Source organism: Haliotis rubra, unplaced genomic scaffold (genome assembly GCF_003918875.1).
Source record: "Haliotis rubra isolate DU_JTF1 unplaced genomic scaffold, ASM391887v1 Scf1112, whole genome shotgun sequence".
Lineage (NCBI taxonomy): Eukaryota > Metazoa > Mollusca > Gastropoda > Lepetellida > Haliotidae > Haliotis > Haliotis rubra.
Window position 1 is genome coordinate 214,968 of NW_025765018.1, and position 18,876 is coordinate 233,843.

At 44.8% G+C, this 18,876-nt stretch overlaps 1 protein-coding gene across 2 annotated transcripts in view; it reads left to right on the plus strand.

Annotated features, from left to right (window-relative positions):
- The first annotated feature begins 3,119 nt into the window (after positions 1-3,119).
- The window catches only part of LOC124288642, a 37,887-nt gene continuing 22,130 nt past the window's right edge, over positions 3,120-18,876 (plus strand). For both annotated transcript variants that reach the window (XR_006901499.1, XM_046725211.1), the window contains exon 1: positions 3,120-3,206. The gene's annotated coding sequence lies outside the window, so the exon portion shown is untranslated. The remainder of the gene's footprint in view (positions 3,207-18,876) is intronic.

The following is an 18,876-nucleotide window of genomic DNA, read 5'->3' on the forward strand; positions in this document are numbered from 1 at the left end:
TGCATTTGCGTCTTGTGTCTGTGTATGCGTTTGTGTCGTGTGTCTGTATATGAGTTTGCGTCTTGTGTCTGTATATGCGTTTGTTTCGTGTGTCTGTATATGCATTTGCGTCTTGTGTCTGTATATACGTTTGTGTCGTGTGTCTGTATATGCGTTTGTGTCGTGTGTCTGCATATGGGTTTGCGTCTTGTGTCTGTATATGCGTTTGTGTCTTGTGTCTGTATATTCGTTTGTGTCTTGTGTCTGTATATGCGTTTGTGTCGTGTGTCTGCATATGCGTTTGTTTCGTGTGTCTGTATACGCGTTTGCGTCTTGTGTCTGTATAAGCGTTTGTGTCGTATATCTGTTTATGTTTGAGCCGCGGTGTGTCTCGTGAGTGACCACCCGTGTGTCACTTCATCTCTGTATGCGTTTGTGTCGTATGTGTGTCTGACTGTATCTATTTGTCGTTGTGTGTTCCTGTGTGTCCGTACAAACCCGTACTTATCAAGCAGGATGTAATATCTTGACCACAACAGTCAACTATTGAAATATGTTTCGTATGATTGTTGTACTGCAATATGTAAACTGTATTTTGTTGACGTCATGCATTTTGCCCACGTTTAACCTAGTTATTATACATCTGTACTTCTGATAACATTTGTTCATTAACTTGAGTTTGATAGAGCCTTGTCGTTGGTTCTCTGTGAGTCGCTGGACTTTCGACTCCGACTCTTCATGACTTACACAATCCCTTCACTGTGGCAGACAGATTGTCTGCGTACCAGCTGTCCGGGGTCATCCTTCACTGTGGCAGACTAGATTGTCTGCGTACCATCTGTCCGAGGTCATCCTTCACTGTGGCAGACTAGATTGTCTGCGTACCAGCTGTCCGAGGTCTTCCTTCACTGTGGCAGACTAGATTGTCTGCGTACCAGCTGTCCGGGGTCATCCTTCACTGTGGCAGACTAGATTGTCTGCGTACCAGCTGTCCGAGGTCATCCTTCACTGTGGCAGACTAGATTGTCTGCGTACCAGCTGTCCGAGGTCATCCTTTAGTGTGGTGCAAAGAAAAACTAGTATATCTCCTTCCCACAAGCACTGAACTAAAATATGGAATTAAACACCATATATTAATGAATACTAAGGACTTTTCAAAGATAATCGAATTTTGATTATGTATTAGATCCGATCATGAACTTCCCTTGATGATGTGACCCTATGATCTACACGTGGAGTACCATGTCCGATCATGAACTTCCCTTGATGATGTGACGGTATCATCTTCACGTGGAATATCATGCCCGATCATGAACTTCCCTTGATGATCTGACCCTATGATCTACACGTGGTGTATCATGTTTGATCATAAACTTTCCTTCATGATCTGACCCTATGATCCACACGCGGTGTACCTTGTTTGATCATAAACTTCCCTTGATGATCTGACCCTATGATCTACACGTGGTGTACCATGTCCGATCATGAACTTCCCTTGATGATCTGACCCTATGATCTACACGTGGTGTATCATGTCCGATCATGAACTTTCCTTGATGATCTGACCCTATGATCTACACGTGGTGTACCATGTCCGATCATGAACTTCCCTTGATGATCTGACCCTATGATCTACACGTAGTGCATCATTCTTGATCATAAACAACCCTTGATGATCTGACCCTATGATCCACACGTGGTCTATCATGTTTGATCATAAACTTCCCTTGATGATCTGACCCTATGATCTACACGTTGTGCATCATGTTTGATCATAAACTTCCCTTGATGATCTGACCCTATGATCTACATGTGGTGTATCATGTTTGATCATAAACCTCCATTGATGATCTGACCCTATGATCCACACGCGGTGTACCATGTCCGATCATGAACTTCCCTTGATGATCTGACCCTATGATCTACACGTAGTGCATCATTCTTGATCATAAACAACCCTTGATGATCTGACCCTATGATGATACACGTGGTCTATCATGTTTGATCATAAACTTCCCTTTGATGATCTGACCCTATGATCTACACGTTGTGCATCATGTTTGATCATAAACTTCCCTTGATGATCTGACCCTATGATCTACACGTGGTGTATCATGTTTGATCATAAACTTCCCTTGATGATCTGACCCTATGATCTATACGTAGTGTATCATGCTTGATCATAAACTTCCCTTGATGATCTGACCCTATGATCTACACGTTGTGTATGTTTGATCATAAACTTCCCTTGATGATCTGACCCTATGATCTACACGTGGTCTATCATGTTTGATCATAAACTTCCCCTGACGATCCGACCCTATGATCTACACGTGGTGCATCATGTTTGATCATAAACTTCCATTGATGATCTGACCCTATGATCCACACGTGGTGTATCATGTTTGATCATAAACTTCCCTTGATGATCTGACCCTATGATCTACACGTGGTGTATCATGTTTGATCATAAACTTCCCTTGATGATCTGACCCTATGATCTACACGTGGTGTACCATGTTTGATCATGAACTTCCCTTGATGATCTGACCCTATGATCTACACGTGGTGTATCATGTTTGATCATAAACTTCCCTTGATGATCTGACCCTATGATCTACACGTGGTGTACCATGTCCGATCATGAGCTTCCCTTGATGATCTGACCCTATGATCTACACGATCTGACCCTATGATCTACACATGGTGTATCATGTGAAACTTCTGAAACAGATAAAATCGTGTCGATCAAGCCATTATGATCTTATTTGCTTTTGCTTGGCCGATATTCAATAATAAATTCTGAATCGACTATATGTCTTGAATAAATCATTACATCGTCTATTCACTTAACATATAATCAGCTCACAGATTTTAGTCTTATTCAGTCAGCCGGCCTCTCTCTGAAAATGTACATACTAGCTCGTATTCACAGTTGAAAGTTTCCTCAAGATACTGACCCACGTGAATACACCTGGACAGGTGAATATATTCAGATGAGTTATCTGGGCGTGCCAGGCTTGCTCCAATGTTGATTGTCGAAATATACACATATAGAGTGACATGTAGAACAGTTGATGGCGTTTTGCTACTTTTTCCTCAACGAAAACTTCCCTGTTGTGGATCAATAGTTTGTGTGGAGAGGACAAGTGAGACACCACTCTGGACGGACGGGTTAGCAACATACCACACTGACCAAACTGACCACACTGACCGATACCTTTCAGGTAGGTTGGTTTACAGTCTGTTTCTCAGTTTTCGTCAGAGGTGTACGATATGACTTCGAGTTATTGTCCTATTTTCGACTTAAACGCAAACAGATTTAGGCTTTGGCCGATCATCTAACAAAATCTACAGGCATCTGACGTACAACGCTATTGCATATCTCAACCAGGTGTCCCATTACACCTGTTAGACTATTTGTCTTATGAAAGATATATAATATCAATATTTTGTGACACCGGTTTAAACAAAATATATATCCCTACTTTGAAATATTAATTACTTATTAATATATATATATTAAATTATGTTGCAAAGATCATCAAATGACTTTCCCATTTTATGAAGAAAGCGTTTCGTGACTAATATTCCATTAATTATTATGGATTAAAAGTAGTCATAATGAAACGGAATTCTGTAGTATAATTCATGAAATGCGTAAAAAATTTTAAAATGTTAACATCATGAATATGGAAAATATGCGAGTTTGATAAGACAGAGGTTTCACGTACTCAGAATTTTCACATCACCCGGATGGAATTCATTTTTAATGGACAAAATGTACAGTTTTCGCTGAGTGAATGAGTGAGGTTTTACCCCGCTTTTAGCAATATTCCACCAACATCACTGCGGGGAACACCAGAATTGGGCTTCACACATCGTACCCATGTGGGGAATCGAACCCGGGTTTTCGACATGACGAACGAACGCTTTAACCACTAGGCTATCCCCCCACTACCGCCCTCCTGCATCGTCTCCCGAAGCTGAAATGTTTGCGTTGTTTGCATTGAACTATCAGGGCGTGTCTGAACCGACTTTAGTTTGTCTGATGTCAAGTTTAAATTGAATCGATGTACAGTTCGCAGATACACTTCAATTTTAGAATGGATGTTGTTTCCTGAATGTGAAAAGTTTACAGTGTTAAACCAACAAGTGCCACCTTTATGTCAATGCGCCGATCAATCCCGAACGATGTAACTACCGCATGTTCCTGGTGTCAGTATTGATTTCACAAACATTTGTCTGATAATGTACATGTTGGCTGCGATATCACGTTATGACCACTCAAAATTGCGTCGGAATGAAAAAATATGACTTAAAAACATCACATGAGTATCATAATTATTATATATAGGTAGATATGTTATCGTTTGATGTTATGTTGTGTCGATATGTTTAGGGTCAAATGTAACAAAGGCACAATACAACAAACATGTTCCTGAACAAACTGTATTGGTCTCCTATCAACGAGGAAGCCGACAATGAATGTTTTGTGACAGGACAATGGTGTGTGCTGCGAACATCACACGATTTGGGTTGGGTTGTTGTTTAACGCCACACTCAGCAATATTCCAGCTATATGCTGGCCGTCTGTAAATAATCGAGTCCAGACCAGACAATCAATTGCTCAAGCTCCGAAAACAACTCGAACTAAATATTTTAGCTATACAGTTAATAGAGCAGGTAAATTCGATCCAAACCAGGGCTTCACAACGTCTATGTATGATACAGTATTCGTGTTATGGTCAAGGCAGCGCTACGGTAACTTAGTGCTGCCAAACCCTGAATATTTAGAGCTGGAGGTATGAGTGTCATTTTGCGCCATTTTGTGCAAATTTGAACCACGAGTGAGTGACTGAGGGAGTTTAGTTTTACGCCGCATATTTTAGTTAGTTGGTTGGTCCTCTAATGCCGCAAGCTGCAGTGTTCCAGCTTAGTTGCGGAGGTAGTAGTATATACAATGGGGGGTTCTGGACCACTTTCAACCAAAGCCTCTGCAAAGCCTTATTTCACAGATAAGGCTTTGGTCGGACCCTTAGCTCTTGCTGCTATTACCCCTACTATAAAAAAGTTTGGGACGATAGCGGGACCTCCTAGCCGCACCGGGGGTATGGCTGGAGTGTGTTGGTATCCTGGGGCACCGCTATGCCGTGTTGACTGGAGGTAACACTGTGCCCTACGGTACGATCAATAATTCCGCTCTTACAAACCCCCTACCTGGCCCATCCCTCAAGTAGTACAAGTTAGGCTCGTCTGCTTTGATGTCCACTTTATCTATGTTGTAAGTTTTGACTGACCATATAGGATCGGTGGCTCGCTTACCGCTATCACCCTCGTGTTCCCCCGGCTGGTATAGATACCTCACTAGGGCCCTATCTGGTATCTGTTTCTCTTTTCCACGCAATGGAGCAGCCGACTCTGCAACTATTGATTTTAGTTTGATAGCGTCTGCCGGTTTCTTATCAGTGAGCCGGGTGGTTTCATGGTTGATTGCCGACACCACCTTAGGGAGCCGTGATACCCATTCAGTCGATCGTTTTCCCGGGGTTGCCATCTCCCTCGCATACTGATGGCCGAATAAGCGCTCAGCCAAAGTCCTATTAAATCTCTCAACTATGGCTTGGCTGCGATGGGCTCCAGCCGTGCCACGCCTGACCTTTGTATCGTGTTTGGCTAGCAGTTGTGACACGTCACCCATGAACTCCCGCCCGGGGTCAACTTGCAGCTCTGTTGGCCATGTCAGCGGACTGCGTTTGTATATGCGTTCGAATCCTCTGGCTACCTGGGCCGAATCTTTCGCAGTCAAGGGTTCGGCTTCCTTGTAGCGACTGGCCACGTCCACTACGGTTAAGGCATACTTGTACCTCTTGTCGTGGGGTAGGAACAGTAGGTCTGCCTGGTGAACGCTATTGGGTATGTTAATACCGAACCTCCTTCTAGGCACGTAGCGTGGTGCCGGTAAATAGATCTGCCACAGGGCTTGTTTTTCAAGCCACGCTTTGGCCTCCTCCGGGGGTACTCGCGCCATTTTAGCCAGCTTATCTACAGCGCTAGCTCCTTTCCAGTACCCACGCGGGCTGTAGTAAATAGCCTCAAACTTTCTCTCTTGGTTCAATTTTCTCATGCCCGTACGCGTACGTGTTGATCCCATCAATAGCTATCCAACGTTTAGTGTCCATAGGCGACAGGGACGTCTTGTTTATTGTCAGTCCGTATATCCTATGGCCATCACTTCTAAGTGTGTTCATTTTATGCCTAAATGTACGGGTCTTGAACAGGGCTTCCTTGAATCTGGCGTGTTTGATGTGTTGTTTAACCACGTACTTCTTAACACCCTTAGCCTTCCGGATCTCACCATTGTCGGCCTTCAGTATGGAATACATCTTAGGCCTCAAACCTATGTACTTCGGCTATGGGCGTGCCAGCACACTCGTCCTTCATCTTACCTAGGACCTTTTTATTTACCGTACTGTGTATGGCATGGGCCTTGGGGTAGTCGCTGGTGTCATACAAATCGAGGTGTTTTTTCATGTCCTCGTACACGTCCTCGGTTCGAATCTCCATCAGCAGGGAATCCGTGTCAGTGTACAGCACTTCACACCTGTCGTCGTACTGTTTCTTAAGCTCGTTGTAGTAAAAGTCGTACATCAGGTGTTTGGATAAATCGAGGATGCTCATCCCCACGTAAACAGGCCGGTTGAATTTTATGTGGCTTTTCTTCATGTGTAGGGCAACTAGGTCATCGGTGAATATCTTGCTACGGTTGAATGCCGGACTGGCTATCAGTCTCCTGAGCTTGTCTTCCTCATTCGACCGAACCAGCTTCACGGTCACGCGTTTCCTCAGGTTCTCCATAGTCTTACCGAACACCGAGTTGTTCATGAGCTTGTAGAGGTTTTTCTCAAAGTCACTGGTGGCAAGCTTTCGGAGGTCTGTGTTCATTCTGATGTAGGGTTCCATCCATGGGCTCTGGTCGAACATGAGCACCCTGTGTATTTTGGTCAGCCTCATACCCAACGACAGGTACAGCTGTAGGTTGCGATAGTGAACGATGTACTTGGTCTTATTCATTAAGTTAGGCACGAGTTTTTCAACGTCTGCCACCCGCCCACCTAATAAGTTATGTTGGTACTCAGACATCCAGTCTGGGTTAACCCTCATACGTTCGGGGGCCAGGGGGTAGCTGTTGTGTGATGTGTGTAATGCCTTGGGGTATTCCAAGTCAACTTCGAGGATATAACCTTTATTCGAATCTGGTGCGATGCTCATAACATCAATGGGTGACGCCCATTCGAATCCCCCTGTGGGTAGATACTGGCTCATAGCCCAGCCGTACAGGTTGTTGGCGTCGAGGTAGAGAATGTGATTGGTTGGCTTGCTAGGGTCGTAACCCTTCACGTATTGATTATTTGCTTTCGCGTATCGCTTGGTTGCCATGGAGATCCCGCCTCGCAAGCCTTTCTCAATGAATAGGTGCATGTCATAATCTGTAAGCAATTCCAACTTAACTCCAGTCTTTTTCAACAAGGCATCCCACGACAGACCTGGGCTGGTGTAATACCATGCGGGGTCGAGTTTATACTGCTTGAAACACGTCCGCCTAAACGTCTCAAACACGTCGGCTAACAACAGTACATCTGTCCTCAAGTACAGGTCGTGATAGTCACCCAGGTTCTTACAACCCAGTTTATTCCATACATTAATAGCGTGTGAGTAATCGTCTTGGGATATTTCCGAGTCGGTCAGATTGCTGTAAAATTCTCTGATGGGGGGTAGTCTGGTCTCGGTGAACTTAGGCCAACTATCCATGTACTCATAGGGATACACACCCTTCCTCATAAGCAGGGGTCTAGTCTCGGCGTCCGTGTATCGATCGGTAATAGGGAAGGTATCGTTGGCCTTGACCAGACTGTCTAATGAAGACAATAGAAATTGTACTGAATCTATGAACCTAAGACCGTTTAAGCTGAAGGAGATGTATCTCTCCATGTTGTTGGGGATACACGTTATATTGCCATCGATTTTCGCGATGGCCTGCATGATCAAGTGTGAGTCATACCCTCTCAAGTTGTGAAAGACCACGGGAATGTTTATTGTCTTAGGGTTGATTCTAAGCTTGAGGTTACACGCGCTGTGAGCGGCGCCTCTATACTTACCGGTTACGTGACAGTGATCTCTCACGGAATCCCTATTCAGTGGTGAGGCACACACGTGACAGTTAGTGCTACAGGCGTGAGCTAGCCTGTCGGCTTGGGTCATACGCATGGGAGCGACTCTATACAGTGCATTCCTAATAATTTTTTCTTCCTCCTGCAAACACTTAAGAAACCTTTCAGCCGCGTCGGGACCCCTATACACTACTGGAGCTTTCGTTTCCCCATCACATCGGACGACCACGTATCCAAACCCACAGGCTTCATGCTCTTGTGTTTTGAGTGTGGTTGGGGTACCCCCAACAACCCCGCCTGTGGGAGTATCCCCAGGGCCGGCGGCAGCCTCAACAGGTTTGACCAAGGCTTCAAAGTCGGCGTATATGATATAAGGCACAGACATTTGGTTCTTGTGGTTACCGAATTTTAGGATATTGTCACCTTCCTTAGGCATGTCGACTCGTATAGCCGTCTGCCCCACACCTTGGCAATCCTCCCGGTGGGATTCTAATAAATCAGCTCGTGTGAAGCCATGTAGGCACCGTTCGCAGAAGTGGGTCTTTTCTCTGTGTGCCGATTGGTCATACAACAGCCTGCTAAAGTGTTTTATCCATGTGTAGTGGTACTTGTCACCTCGCTGGATCATGAATATATTGATAACGCGGTGGGGTTCCCCCAACGGACTGACTCTGTGCACTATTGTTGTGTTACCTTCGTGCCCAAAGACATTTATAGCTAGATTATTCTGTTTTTCTATTTTAGTTATCTGGGATATGGGGTGGGTTCATCTATACCATCCCAGTTGAGCCCATCGTCTTGGGGATAGCTAGAAAGCCTGTCTGAATGAGTGTCAGCTGGAAACAAGGCTGACCTGATAGCTACCCTCAGGCAATCGTCTCCTCTATTCTTGACGTTGACCATGGCATGTTTTTCCTATAGTAGGGAGGCAAGTCTAGGTATGACCCGCCTCTGAACGGCACGTAGTTAGCTATGTCTAGATAGACATTATCGATTTTATCTACAGTCCACCCAGACCCCAAGTGTGTGTAGCGTTCTAGGTATTCTCGTATCTGCTGAAAACTGGTATCGATTGATGCGTCTATGGTCTCTATATGGGTCACGACCTCTTGCCTACCTCGGAAGTAAGGCTGAACGTACTCAGTGACCCCTCCCCCCACGTTCTTATCGAGCGACATTTTAACTGTGATCTGAAATTTGATACTTCCTAGCCTGTTTAGTTCCTGGTTTATTTTATCAACTATCAGAGGCTTCATATCTATAATATCTATGTTCCTATCAACATGCATGCGCCAGCCTCTTAAATAATTACCTACAGCGCGCTCAGTGCGCACGAACTGTAGGTCAATAGCTCTATTCTGGCGTAATAGTTCTACAAGCTGTGGTTTCCTCATACGGGAATATCCCCCTAACCCCAAATCACGTGCCTGAACTTTCAGTTGTTTTACAGTGGGGAGCTGACGCGCTACGGGGGCATGTGATAACAATGCGATTAACCCGGCTCTCCCCAGGTTTGAATAACCCGTGAGCCCAAGCTGTTTTGCCTGGACTTTTAATTGTTTTACCGTGGGAGGGGCTTCTAAACCTAGTAATCTCAACAAGGCTGGCTTCCTCATTCGAGAATACCCGATTACGCCTCTCTGCCTGGCGATTCGCTTGAGTTCACTAACCGTAGTCATAATTGCGTACACACCTAAGAAGATCAATCTCTAATTGGGCCATAGTAAAGTGAGGTAACGGATAAAAAATAACTAGATGGGCCGTTTCAATCCAGTACTTACACTGTTGGATATAGTGTTCCTTGAAGTTGTACATGTATTCCTGTATACTTGTAAAACAATTTATCTGGTATTGAGTCGTGATATCCCCCTCACATGTGAAGGGGCGAGTATACTTAACACCCTCCTTAGTCCATGCCACTTCCGATATGACCTGAAATCTGAAGCGTCCCCATAAGTTCAGTTCATCTTTGAGTATGTTTTTAACCAGAGATTCGAGGCCAATTTCCACAAACATAGCTATACCTAAGTGTGCACAGGCTCTAATTGGGGTCTATCTTGAGAAGTCGCCTACGTTCTTTTATGTAGGCCTTTTTATTCTCGTAGATGAGATGATGTCTGACTATGTTCGCCCCGTGAGCTTTACATAGACAGTAGTGCCCTTTAACCCCTATACCACACACAGAACACGCGTAGTTAGGGCTTCCCATGTGGAACCAACAGTACCCCCTAGTCCTGCATTTCCTACCACAGGCTTCTTTCTTCCCCATAAGTATGTATTCGCATCGGTATGGAGCAGGTCTCATGTTTAGCATACTTATATGAGTATTTAGTCTAATTGTTTTGCAACCAACGCAGTCGCTGCTATACCCAGCGCAATGAAGACCAGTTCACGGTCCATTTGCCCCTTGGATGGTGTGTAGTACTGAGCGAGTGTGGGTTTATTGAGTGGTTGCAACTGTTTACCAGTTAATAAGAAGTATTCTCTCGCTGCCTCGTCGACATCGTGGAATGTTTGAACGGCATGGTTTTCACGCCTGAGTTGTTCGTTAATGTAATCGATCCTCTGGAGGCGTTTTTTAGCGTACTCGGATTGTGCGGCCTGTAATTTCTCAATAGCGAGATTATGCCGCTTTCTTTCTTCCTGTATTTCAGCCGCGTGTGACTCTCGTAGTTTCGAGAAGAGGAAATTACTCCCGGAAAATGCTAGGGCATTTACTAACGCCCCACCAACCATCATGGCAATCGTAGCCATCCTATATTTACTTCATAATATTTTCAGGTAGTATCCCTTGTTTTACTAGGATGTCTTTTGTAGCCATCGCCATACCAAGGTTCATTATAAGCATACCCATATCCTGCAGGTTGAAATCTAGCTTGATAGTTGGTTGTTTAAGCACCATTTTGGTCAACCGAGCGTATCCTACAGCTAGACTGGCGACCACTGTGGCGTGGTATGCGTCGTTGACGAACGTTTTCCCCTCAGACATTATGTATATGATATAAAAATATTAAATTATAACATGATATGCGGGTTGACCTCTAATTGTGGGGGCTCCCCGGAATCCCTGTGTGGGTTTCCCTCACTGTGAGGGGTTCCCTCCCCGGGATCCCTGTGTCGTGTATATAACCACGAGATAACCACGGCAGCAGTTACGCCTACAGCCAACAAGAGTCGGGTCGGGTGAGTCACCCTGATAATTTTATGTTGGTTACACCACCGTTTTTTACCGGCAGCTACTCTCTTAGGATTCTTCTGCCTGGTTACTGTGGGTTGGGGTTCCCCCAACTTTGGGGTCTCCCCCAGTTGTGGGATCCCCTCTGAAGGGGTCTCCTCCTTGGGGGTTTCCCCCATCTCCTCCTGTGCAGCATCCATCTATACTATTATTATTATTTTTCCTCTCAAATTGACAATGCTTTGCCGTAATAATCGCCGCCGTAACCGGGGCTAACAACATACCATATTTGTGGTACAGCTCGCAGCTAATAGAGCTCAAGGCGTGTTCGATAAAAGGGTCTTTCTCGAGGTCTTCCCACAATCGGCGTTCCTGGGGGATGGGAAGGAAGTATGCCGCAATACCAGTGTATATCTGGGTCATAGCCGATCCTATTGTCTTTGTCATCTCTGCTCCGAGCCGGGTCTCGTATCTAGCGTACAGTTTATCGATTTCTTCAGCTGACATTTTGTGAATTTTATCGGGAGTGTAGTCTCCAAAGTAATGTTTGGCTTTGCCGCCAACAGCCAACGCCACCAGTTTCTCTCGCTTATCAGCGTCCACCTGTGGTGATTGGGGTACCAACAATTGTTCGAGCAGTTCATCACACTCCATCTTATAATGTAACAAGTAAGATTTAGTTTTAACTATATAATATACGATATAGGCGAAACACAGAGAAATGAAGGTTAAGTTGCACACGACAAACACTTCAAATACCATAGCTATAACTAAATGCTAAGTATTTATACTAAGCATTGCTAAGCTTTGCTAAGCTTTGCTAAGCATTTGCTAAGCATTTGCTAAGCTTTGCTAAGCATTGCTGAGCATTGCTCAGCTAAAACACCCTATAGGCTACTGGTTGGTCGGTCTTGAGCACGAGCTTAGCGTGTTTAGTTTCAGCGAGCTGTTTCTTCACCCGTTCCCGTTCTAATTTACTCATCACATCGTTCTCTCTCAAACACTCCTCGAACGAATCCCTGTCCTTGCAGTGAAATAAGGCCACCCATCGCGTCTGCTCCCTGAGGTCTTTCAACACCGAGTTGAACTTCTGCGTTAGCACCCAGACGCTGTGATTTGCATGCCGGCCAGAGAAGGCCAGGTACGATAGCATATCTCTCTTTTTTGTTATCTCGCGATTAGCGCTGCAGTCATCCAGTATGAACAGCATCGGCTCCCCTTTAAATTTCATATGGTAAGCTTTCAACCAGTCCTGCAGACGTGGTCCCGGGTCGACTCTGTGTACGTCCGGGTCCGTCATCACCCAAGGTCTTTCCGTGTACGTTTTATTCATGCTCAGAGTAGGGCACATGATAACGATGTTGTCGAACACATCCTTGTAGTACCCCTCCAACATATCCAACACGAAAACGGTCTTCCCACAGCCAGTCTGCCCACACACTATAGCGCAGTGTGGGTCGCGGGGCAAATCAGTAGATGGCTTGCACGAATCTCCCATTGTCTATATTAAGTTGCGCGTCCATAATCACGTACAGATATAATTTCAACTTACCAGCGGGTTGAGCCTTCTTGGTAATCTGGATGGTTATCCTCTCACTACCGTTGTCTATGCGGCGGCCGCTACCGTGCAGTTTATCGTCATCCGTGGATCGCATGTCCAACCACAGCGCGTACTTGGTGGTCAGGTACTCGCCGATCTTCACGGAGGATAGGTCCAGGTCTTTGGTTATGTGGTGTTGTTTGGCTGGTAGCTTATTTATCTCATCCCACTGCTGGTATGCCCTCATACCATGACTGAACAGCTGGTTGGGCACGCCCTCGATGGTCACTTCCACCTTTTCAATCTCGGGGTTGAAAAACTTCTCGCTGTCCCTCCGGAACGGCTCGTAATCCTCCACGGCGACGACCAGGATGCCTTTCATCGATCGCGCCGGCACGTTCAGGTTGATATTCCACACAGTGTCGCTCTTATCTCGCACGACTGATCTATGCCTCAGTATGCGGTCGTACAGGATGGCCATCTTCCCAGAGTACTGGCTTCGAACCTGCCTGGCCAGCTCCGGGCTAGTGACCATGTCAAACTCCAGAGAGATGTTGTCTATGGCGTAACTGGCCTTATCACCGTTCGGAGTACGCACTACTTTGCTGTAGTCGTTAAACGTTAGCTCGTATTCAAGCCTATCACCCAGCGCGGCCTGGTAAAACGGCGCGTGTCCCGTGAGCAACTCGAAGTCGAGCGGAACGCAGAACCTGTTCCCATACGCTTGAGCGATGGCCTTTTCACCGTCCGATAGCTTGTCTAGCTGGTCTTGCGTGAAGCCGTACCCAATGCGCAACCGGGTCGATTTGCTGATACCCTGGTACACGTCATTGACACGTTCTCCCTCGCTTTTCCAGAGATCCCCGTAGCAGTGAAACACGTCGCTGTCGTCGATGCTCAACACCTGTTACCGCTGATCTTGATGGTGGTTTTCTTGATGATGGCTCGACCTACGTTCCGCACTAGCTCACGCTCCCACTGGACGAGGCATGGAACCCATTAAACAACAAGTACGATAGACGGGCCTACGAACGTATTTGCAACGAATTCGAACTAAACCCGAAGACGGATTGGCGTTTGCCGGGGCCGAACCACGGGTTGGGTATCCCCATCGTTCACCAAATGCCCCTTGTGGAAGCCAGCAAACTGCTGGTGAAAGATTGGGGATACAAGTCGTATCATCTCTTCACAACCAACGAGTGGGATGACCGTTACATGGCTTTAAATGCCAACAAGGAGTACAGAGTCTGGAGGTTTGATCAGGGAACACATCTAAAAGCTGGGCGTTGAAATACATCCCATCAGCGAGATCCAGAGATCCCCGTAGCAGTGAAACACGTCGCTGTCGTCGATGCTCAACACCTGTTACCGCTGATCTTGATGGTGGTTTTCTTGATGATGGCTTGACCAGTCATCGACCCAACGCTACACTTAACGACCTAGGGGACACGGAGGGATTCGATCAGCCTGGTGAGGAAGACACCTTGTACATCCTACACTTCAAAGACAACGTGTATAGGAGGGTGCCCCTAGCAGACTATAAAGAACCCAAATGGTTAATCAACATGACCCTCACCGCACCTTATATCTCACTAGACAAAGATGGCTATGTCTCTGAAATTAGGAACAACGGTATCTTATTTGCGAGTTTCATTCCGAATAGGGGCCAAAAGAAAGTCCGGCTATTAACGGATCACACGGGTAACATGTTATATTCAGTACATAGTGGGTGTGATTTTGATGTACCCGATTCCCAATTGGCTCTTAGTACTATGAAACCAGGTTCCACACTCTTCATAGAAGCATATCTCAAGCTAGTAGATCCTAAAGCGAGAAGTATATCCATTGTAATTGGGGTGGGAATAAAGTGGGACCCCATACACAATAACCAACGTTGTCGTATCGTCATACAACTGGACCCCGTAACGGGTTCTATAAGCACCTTAGTAAGCCCACGGGGGGTTCGTGTGGAAATAAGGCCGCCTATTAGACTCTCGTATATTTACCTGTACTCTTTTCTATCACTTATAAGCCTCAAGTACACTGCGCAAGAATTAAATAGCACACAATTAAAAGATATGTTATAAAGTATATTATAGGCACACAGAATGGGGCTATACCCAGTCGTAGAGGAAGTAGCGAAGACCCTGGAAACCGTAGACGGGTTCCGCTTGAGACAGTTATGTGATGTAAAACGCCAACTAGAACAAGACCGCGACACGCGTAAAGCACTGTGTAAGAAGTACCATAGAGCTTTCAATATCGTGGACGGGGCTGACACTGCCCTTATGGCAACCAGCATGGGGCTGGGAGCGGCAGGTGTTGGGTTGTTAGCTACCATCGTGGCTGCCCCCGTAGTGCTAGGCATTGAAATAACAGCTGGGGTGGTAGGGGTGTTAGGGTTGGCGCTTAAGTTGACATCACGCAGACTGCATCGTAAGGCATTGAAACACGATGAGATCAGAGTTCTGGCTGAAGCAAAGCTGAACACAGTAAGTGAGCGTATTTCCACTGCACTCACTGACAGTAAGATCTCAGAGGAGGAGTTTAGTTCAATCCTCTCTGAACTCACAAAATATAACAAAATGAAACAAGAGATTCGATCCAAGTCTCGTAAGTCTACTATCAGCGAGGACGAGAAAAAAAAGTACATAGAACAAGGGGTGAAAAAAGCCCGGCAAGCCTTTATTACAAACACCAAAGAGATCATAGGCGATTCACATTAAACTGTTTCATCGAGGTAAACATGGCATAGTGTCATAGCGGCACGTTAGACGCAGCCCAGTATTGGATGGTGTAATCCCAGGATACCAACACACTCCAGCCATACCCCCGGTGCGGCTAGGAGGTCCCGCTATCGTCCCAAACTTTTTTATAGTAGGGGTAATAGCAGCAAGAGCTAAGGGTCCGACCAAAGCCTTATCTGTGAAATAAGGCTTTGCAGAGGCTTTGGTTGAAAGTGGTCCAGAACCCCCATTGTATATACTACTGAGGTCTATAAATAATCCACTATATCAGGCTCTATTCACTATTCCACGCTTCACCCAGTATATCACGCTCTATCCACTATATCAGGCTCTGTCCACTATTCCACACAACACCAAGTATATCACGCTCTATCCACTATATCAGGCTCTATTCACTATTCCACGCTTCACCCAGTATATCACGCTCTATCCACTATATCAGGCTCTGTCCACTATTCCACACAACACCAAGTATATCACGCTCTATCCACTATATCAGGCTCTGTCCACTATTCCACACAACACCAAGTATATCACGCTCTATTCACTATTTCATACTCTATCCATTACATCAGGCTCTATATATGACGCTGTGTTCACTAGGGGTGGGTATTGCAGAGAATTTTCATATTGCGATATATTGCACGAATATGTTTTTAATAAAAAATTACTTATAATCGAGTTAATGCTTGATTTATAAAGCAAAAACACAACAAAATCACTATGCTTAATTAAGCTTTAATAAAAACTTTTAATCATGTTAAAATGAAGGAAACAAGGGAAAGAACAAATTAACATCAACACAGTGGTTACTAGTTTGAACTAGTTTCTCCACTCTCAAAAAAGCCCTGAGATTTTAGACAGCAACTTGACCTGGTCAGGACATATCAGGGATCACTGGTCAATAATGAGTAAATATATATATAACATTCAGATCCAAAACATTGCGAACCACTTGAACAAAAATTAAGAACACAACTTCAAACCGAACTAACTTGATTTCCGGTGTGAAAAACGGAAATATCCGAAGGTTTCCGAGTGTTACGAAGTTTTCCGAATGCATGTCGAAAAACCGGTTTTCGATCCGGGTATCGCAATACGTATCGATTTCATGTCTGAACCGGTAAATACCGGCAAACCGGTTATATTGCGCAGCCCTAGTGTTCACTATCCCACACTCTATCCACTATACCTCTACCATGCTCGATTCACTATTTCACCTTCTATCCAGAATATCAGCTGTAGATATTCTCCATGCTCTATCTACCATACCGTGCTCTATTCACTCTTCTACGCTCTATCGAGTATATCAAGCACTATTCAGAATTCCGTGCTCTATCCAGTATATCACTATACATTCACTAAATTACACCTTATCCAGTATATCAGTATATCACTCTCCACTCACAATCCGTGCTCTATCATCTATACAGCGGAGGCCACTATCGAGTGGTCGGCTCATAAGATAACGCTCCAGAATGAGGCGTTCGCTTTCCTGGAAATTACCATGTAACCACTCTCGATAAAAACGTAAATCGAACTCCTTGATTTGGTATTTAATCAGTACAATCAGCCATTGATGTTTACATGAGCCCACAATTCTCAGAGAACCATTTCCATCACAGGTATCACAATCTTTGTGAGCCTGTAAGAGCGGATAAAGCCCAATATGCGCAATCGTACTCTTCTGCATTACTACCTTCTATAAAGGCCGTAACCACAAGCGTTGGTTTGAACGTGATCAGTATATTTCCTCCAAATCCTCGGAAAATGAATGTAGCACAAGACTACATTGGTTGACCGTGTCTCATTTTCCCAGAATCATGCTCGTTATGTGAATCACTGGATTGTCTGGTCCAAGCTGGATTACTTACAGTGTAGTTGAAATATTGCTAAATAATGAGCACATAAGTAAAAACAAATCTTTGACACAGTGGTTTTGTGAAACTATTCCATCAAATCAAAAACATATACAAACAAAACAATACTGAACTTAGAATCACGTTACATTTCAGTGTGACGTTTTCACCAATCCATCGGGATCGTGTGGCCAGGCTCGCTGGCTTGGTTGACACTTGTCATCGGTTCCCAATTGCGCAGATCGATGCTGATGCTGTTGATCACTGGATGGTCTGGTCCAGACTCGATTATTTACAGACCGACGCCATATAGCTGAAATAGTGCTGAGTGCGGCGTAAAACTAAACTCACTCACTCACTCACCCATCCATTGTTATCATGTTGTCAAAGCTGTTTGGAATTTCTAACTGTCCAAACATTTAAATATCATTCAATAGCCCTGTTTCCTAATGTTGTATGTTACTATCTCTAGGTTATATTGGAGCTGAATACATACTTGTATGCAAAATTGCTGATACAGCGATAATCAATATTTTCACACTCTGTCGTTAAATATACATTGGTTGAAGGTCCGAAACTGTACAGTTTTTAAATTGTCGTGTTAAAAATGTTTGTAATAAATTGATCAATCTATAAACAACACCCTTCATTGATCGCCTAAATTTGAATTGATTGTCCTTTCATAACACCAAAATACAGTGTCGTCTTGATTGCACTATTTCAGCCATGAATTGGTATTGAATTGTTTGATAAATTTTACTTCCTGGCCAAGTATTCATGCTTCCGGTTTGTTTTATTAGCTTACGTGGAGGCTATAACTACAGCCAAACAGACCTTGATTTAGCAGTGAGTGAGTTTAGTTTTACGCCGCACTCGGGAATATTCCGGCTATATGGAGGCGGTCTGTAAATAATCGAGTCTGAACCAGACAATCCAGTGATCAACACCATGGACACTGATCTAATTTGGATGCGATGACATGTGTCAACCAAGTCAGCGAGCCTGACCACCCGATCCCGTTAGTCGCCTCTTACGACAAGCATGGTTCACTGAAGATCAATTCTAACCCTGATCTTCACTGGTTGCTTGATTTAGCAGTGCGGTGAATATCTACAGTGGGTTAAAACATGCACTAGGGACATTATGACAAAACAGTGGAGTAACAACGAAATCTTTGCCGTGCTTATTGTCATGTTGACCAAACATCTTTGGGGAAAGGGTCTTACAACGCAATTTATTCTTTTCCGTAGTTAGACCATGTTCAAGTATACCTGAAAACGTTGTCTACGGTAGACCAAGAAGACCAGGGGCCCGTTTCACAAAGCTCTCGTAAGACTAAGATCTCGTTACTTTTCTCGTAGCATTCGTACCTCCTATACTGTAACATAGGAAGTACGAATGCTAC